Source organism: Panicum virgatum, chromosome 3N (genome assembly GCF_016808335.1).
Source record: "Panicum virgatum strain AP13 chromosome 3N, P.virgatum_v5, whole genome shotgun sequence".
Lineage (NCBI taxonomy): Eukaryota > Viridiplantae > Streptophyta > Magnoliopsida > Poales > Poaceae > Panicum > Panicum virgatum.
In genome coordinates this window covers 16,868,479-16,875,194 of record NC_053147.1, presented here as the reverse complement: position 1 = coordinate 16,875,194, position 6,716 = coordinate 16,868,479, and positions in this window count along the sequence as shown.

Sequence of the window (6,716 nt, the reverse complement as noted above, 5' to 3'; positions counted from 1 at the left end):
CCTCGTGTCGGCAGGAACTGAGCAGCAGTAGCGTAGCCAAGAGGAAAAAGTAGAGAAGAGGCAAGGGTGAGTACACAACTTGTACTCAACAAGTATAACACAAACTATGAGGCTCTAGGCTGGCTGACTCATCTGCATTAGCTTTTAAGTGTTGGCAAAATTTTATTAAAGCTATTTACTACGAGTTGATGAATTACCATTAACCCGGTTACATAGTAATTAGTCAAGTTTAAACATGTAACTACTGAGAAACCAAACCAAAACCAAGCCACCAAGGTAACCCCGAGAAGCACCTCCCTCGTCGGAAGGAGATAACTTCACTAATCAAAAGGAGGATCTGGGCCGCTCATAACCGTGAGCACGGCTAGTATACCAGTTTTACACTCTGCAGAGGTTGCACATCTTTACCCACAAGTCGTGAGCTACGCCAGTTGTTCATCACACTTCCTTAGGTGAGATGGCCAGCGACTCACTACGAGGCCTTTAAAAAGAATCTCGTTGGTAAGGCGTAACCGCGAGAGTTAGGTCGGCGACGATGGGGCCCACCTCACGGGGGTACAAGCACAGGAGCGCAATCCAAGCACAGACCAGCCGGAGGAGCAGGGACCATTGAAGCTTACTACACTTGCCCCGCAGGTAAGTTACTCCAAACCAAAAAGATCTAATTATTACGCCAAGTCTATCCCATTCTAGCCTTGTGGTAGCGCTGTTGTCCCAGGTTGTCGCTCTATGAACCGGTCCTTATGGAGAGTGGCCAACCAAGCACTAAGCACCGTGCTGGCCCCCTAAACCATGTTTCTAACAAAACCAGTTTTAACGAGAAGTGAGCCACTCAAGCCACACAGAGTGCCACTCTCAGAATTAAGTTCAAGTAAATCATTAATCAATTTAATTAAAAGGACCAAGGTGTGTTATAGCGCAGCAACCTAGCACAACTAACCAAAATGCAACCCAAAGGCATATATAAAGGATATAAAGTGGCTAGAAAATCCTTATAGGCATACAATATTAAAATGCAGTATGAAATTGTATTTAAAGATGATAGGTTGTTCATGTTATACTTGCCTTCCTCGTACTGCTCTGGCTGCTGCTCAAACTGCTCCGAAGACGGCTGCTCCGGGTACTGGTACTGGGGCTCCTCAGCTGGATCAGCGTCTACTCACGAACACATGGCCAGAACAAAGCACGAAAATAAGCATACAGGCAAACCTTAACAAAAATTAAGAAACAGTACATCAATACATAAAAACAGCACACTAAACTACTCTAATACTGTTCTACGCATTACAACGATCGCGTGGATATAAAGAACGCCAAAATCGGAGCTAAAACGCATAAACTAGGCCTAAAACAAGGTTCAGGGGCTTATTTGTAAGAAAACTGAAGTTCCAGGGGCTTTTCTGCTAAAACCCAGGGCTAAAACATAATTAAACGTTAACTCCAGGGTCTAACTCGCAAAATTAGTAGCAAAGGACGGCGGGTTCTATTTCCAGAAAGATCAGGGGCTTAAGTGAATAAAAACAGGACCTCTGCGTAAATACTTTTGAATGGATCAGGACCGCGGGTTTATTAAAGAAAACTCCAGGGTCTCTTACGCAAAAGAGCCCGGCTGAAGCGGTATGTTCGCACATGGACCGCCGGATCTAGATCCAACGATCCGGACCTATCCCGATCTGGATCTAATCTCACGCGTCAAAAACGGATCGGGCGGTTCAGGGCATTTGGGCGCGCGGAGCGGCGGCGGTAGGTCGCCGGCGACAAATCCCGTGGCGGCGCTCGTCGGGGGCTCACCGGAGCTAAAAAATCCGGCACTCCGGGGGTCATTTCGACCCGGGTCTGGGTCAGGAAGGTTCGTTGCGCGATGCGTGAACCACCTAGGGCATCAACTGGGCTTGGCGGGGCTCGAGGCGGTGTGCTCGCCGGCGATGGCGGCTCTGGGCGGCGCGCCTCGCCGGTGCAGGGTGGTTCGGGGTCTCTCGGTGCTGCAACTACCCAAAACCTAGCGCCAAAAGAAGCGGGGTGATGTGCAGGTTCTCACCGTGGGTTTGAAGTGGCCGGTGGTGCAGCGTATAGATGCCGGCGATGAGGTCGAGCGGCGGCGCAGAACCGAAACTCGGCGGCGAGGTCGATGCAGACCGTCTCCGAGCCTGCTGAGCCGCAGAGGAAGTCCGGGAATGGCCTGTGGAGATGTGTAGGGGGTTAGGGAGGTCGGGAAACCACTGGCGGCGAGAAATCGAGTGGGCGGAGTTTCTCACCGGCGGCGAGGTCGTGGGTGAAATTCGGCACGTATGGGGCCGAGATCGAGGAGTGCTAGCCTTGGGAAAACTCGGGACGTCGGGGCGGTGCTTCTGCGCGCCTGGCCGGAGTTCCGGTGCGTCGAGACGGCGTGTCAGCAGCGGCGCAGAGGAGCGGCGCGGCGGAGCGAGGCGAGGGCGGTGGCGTTGCGAAGCGGGTCGCAGGGGTGTGGTGGCGGCGGGGTGAAGATGGGTCTCCCAGGGGTGCGCGGGTTTAAGAAGGGGAAGCCAGGGATCTCGGGCGGGGTTCTGGCGTGGGGCTCGCCGGGGATCTCGGCCGGAGATCACGGCGAGGCGTTACGCGCGCGCGGAGAGAGGAAGGAGGAAGGGGATGGCGCCGACAGGTGGGCCATGCTTGTCAGCCGGAGGTGCGAGCGCTGGCGGGTGGGCCGGGGTGCCGTGCGCGGAGCTGGGCGTGGCGTGTAGGGTCACGCGCGGAGCGGGCCGGGGCGCGTGCGCGTGCGGCAGGCCGAGCGGGCGCGGGCTGGGCCGAAACGGAAGAAGGAGGGAAGTGGGCCGCGGCAAGGGTTGGGCCGACTTGGGTTGCTGAGATGGGCTGGTGGGTTTGGGTTTTGGGTTTTGCCATTCTATTTCTCTTACTTTTCTAAATCTAATTCAAACAAAGTTTGAATTCAAATTTGAATTTGAATTCAAACCACACTCAAGTAAAATTATGCACCAGCATGAATGCAACAAAATTTAAACCTATGATAAATTTTAATTAATAGGAACAAAAAATAGATTAAATGCCAACTAAACACAATAAACCTTATAAAATTAAATAAAGCCAATTTAATTTATTAATAAATACTGAAATTTAAAATTAGGGTGTTACAGAAGCTGCGCCCGTGCTCGGATCACGCCGAGATCCTATTTCCCCGCGCCCGATCAACCGCCCGCGATCCTCGGCCATGATTGCCTCCGTACTTGCACCGGGCACGCTCGCCCAAATCCACGGCCCTGCCTTTAATTGGCACCGCCACACACCCTGTGCATCCATCACACCCAGAGCCAAACCACGCCGCGCCACGCCCTGCTCCACCGGGCCGACGATCTGCGCCGCCATGAGCACGCCGCCCCGACGCACCTCAGGCCGCCAAGACCCCCGCACCTGCTACGCCTCGGCGCCCAGAATCTCACCGAGCTTCCGGTCCCACGAGTTCAGCCATGCCAGCGCCGGGATTTCGCCTAGCATCCGCCACAGGTGAACTCCGCCGCTGCCGAAATTTCTCGCCGCCACTGGTGCTTCGGCCGCCCTGAACCCCTCTACCCCTTTGCAGTGCCCGCGCGGACCTCCTCGACGCTACCGCAGACCCGGAGACTCTCTGCGGCGGTTCATCCTCGGTGACGACTCCATGTTGTGCATCATCTCCGGCCTATTTTAATCCTCGGTGAGGACCCCCTCTGCCCCATCTCCCTTTTAGACCTGCTAGCGTAGCCGTAGTGCACCCCAGCCCGTACAACCCCGCTCATCGGCGAGCTAGCGCCGCCCCACGCCGTGGCGAGCCCCAGCAGAGCCTCCCCGAGCCCCGCCGTAACCCCAGGTGTATTACGCACGCAGCGCACTCCACCCTCGGCCAAACCCCGGCCCAAACCGAGTCCGGTAGCCCCCAGTTCACTTTCTCCGGCCGGGCGCCATCGCGGAGCATAACTCCGGCGACCCAGCGCCGCCGCCCGCGCCCCCAAAAGCCGGTGACCGCCCGATCTGAAACAAGCGTCCCTGATTAGATCAAATCCCCATCAAATCTGAACCGCGAGATCTCGATCTAACGGCCCATACGCGTAGATACCGCTTCGGCTGGCAGTTTTGCTAAAGAGTCCCTGAACTCTTTCGAAATCAACCCGCGATCCTTTCTTATTTAAAAATAATTCCAACCATGTCCTGTTTTTAGCACGTAGCCCCCTGAACTTCCTGGAAATAGTACCCACTGTCCAGGCCCGCTGATTTTGCACGCTAGCCCTTGTATCTAACTGTTAATTATGTTTAGGTCCTTGGTTTTTACAAAAAAAACCCCAGAAACTTAGTTTTTCTCGCAGATAAGCCCCTAGAACTTGTTTTTGGCCTAGATTATGCGTTTTAGCTCCGATTTAGGCGTTCTTTATATCCACGCGATCGTTGTGATGCGTAGAATAGTTTTAGACTAGTTTAGTGTGTTGTTTTTGTGTATTGATGTACTATTTTGTAGCTTTTGGTTAGTGTTTGCTTGTATGCTTATAGTTGTGCTTTGTTTTGGACATGTGCTCGTGAGTAGACACTGATCCATCTGAGGAGCCCCAGTATCAGTACCCGGAGTAGCCGTCTTCCGACCACTTTGAGCAGCAGCAGGAGCAGTACGAGGAAGGCAAGTATAACATGAACAACACCTATCACCTTTAATTACAATTTCATACTGCATTTTAATACTGTATGCCTATAAGGACTTTCCTAGCCACTTTATATCCTTTATACATATCCCCTGGGTTGCATTTTGGTTAGTTGTGCTAGGTGCCGCGCTATAACACACTTGGTCCTTTTTAATTAATTTGATTAATGGTATATGCAACTTAATTCTGAGAGTGGCCCTCTGTGTGGCTTGAGTGGCTCACGTCTCGTTTAAAATTGGTTTTGTTAGAAACATGGTTTAGGGGGTCAACACGGTGCTTACTGCCTAGTTGGCCACTCTCCATAAGGACCGGTTCATAGAGCGACAACCTGGGACAACAGCGCTACCACAAGACTGGAATGGGACGGTCTTGGCTTACTAATTAGGCCATTTTGGTTCGGGAGTAACTTACCGACGGGGCAAGAGGGGAGTCGAGCTTCAATGGTGCCCAGGCAACGAGGCTTGGTCTGCGTACCCCTCGAGGTGGGTACCATCGTTGCATTGCCTGAATCCTTAGCGATTACACCTTACCAACGTGTCCTTTGTAACAGCCTCGTAGTGAGTCGCTAGTCTTCTCACCTAAGGAAGTGTGATGAACAACTAGCGTAGCTCACGACTTGTGGGTAAAGATGTGCAACCTCTGCATAGTGTAAAACTGGTATACTAGCCGTGCTCACGGTCATGAGCGGCCTAGATCCTCCTTTTGATTAGTGGGGTTATCTCCTTCCGACGAGGGGGGTGCCTCTTGGAGTTACCTTGGTGGTTTCGGTTTGGTTTTCAGTAGTAACATGATTAATTTTGATTAATTACTATGTAACCAGGTTTATGGTAATTCATCAACTTGTAGTAAATAGCTTTAATAAAATTTTGCCAAGACTTAAAAGCTAATGCAGTCAGTCAGCCAACCTAAAGCCTCATAGTTTGTGTTATACTTGTTGAGTACAAGTTGTGTAATCACCCTTGCCTACTCTACTCTTTTTCCTCTTGGGGATACTCTACTGCTGCTCAGTTCCTGCCGACGCGAGGGAGTTCGCTCAGCGCTACCAGGACTACGAGGACTTCTAGGCGTTCGTCTCCCAGTCGACGTCCCTGTGGCGCCCTGCTCAGCTTCCGACGAGAGTTATCGTTTATGTATTACGCTTCCGCATACTCTGTACCAGACTTTTGTCATTAATGTAATAAATAACATTCGTATTCGCTTTATTATATCTTTTTACGTGATATGTGCTATGATATACTGTTCATTCTGTTGTATATACATGTGACTTGATCCAGGCACGTATATGATTGCTCGTTTTATGTCCTTTTATAAACCGGGTGTTACAGAGTGGTATCAAAGCTCATCAGGCAGTTCACTATACAACATCTGATGGCCAAGAGGTGACAGTCAGTGCTTCAAAGCCCTCGGGATTTCTTCATCAGATGGAGGCTAGACCCACGGATGGTATTCGCGTGGTGTCTGAATTCAAGGATGTCTTTCCGGATGATTTGCCAGGTATGCCGCCTGAACGCGACATCGAGTTTTCTATTGATCTTTTGCCTGGCACTGCTCCTATTGCAAAGTGGCCCTACCGTATGGTACCTATAGAGCATGAGGAAGTCAAGAAGACTATTGATGAGTTGCTAGCCAAGGGCTATATCCGTCGCAGCTTCTCTCCTTGGGCTTTTCCATTGTTGCTAGTAGGTAAGAAGGATGGCTCGAAGAGGATGTGTGTCGATTATCGGGAGCTGAATACAGTTACCATCAAGAACAAGCATCCACTGCCCCGTATTGAGGATCTCTTTGATTTGCTTCGAGGTGCTCGTATATTCTCGAAGATTGATCTGCGTTCAGGTTACTTTCAGCTGAGGATCCGTCCTGGGGATATTCTGAAGACGACATTCACTTGCAAGTACGGGCTGTATGAGTACACGGTCATGTCCTTCGGCTTGACTAATGCCCCGGCTTTCTTCATGCACTTGATGAACTTGGTTTTCATGGATTATCTGGATGTCTTCGTGGTGATCTTCATTGATGATATTCTGATCTTCTCCAAGACAGAGGAAGAGCATGAAGAGC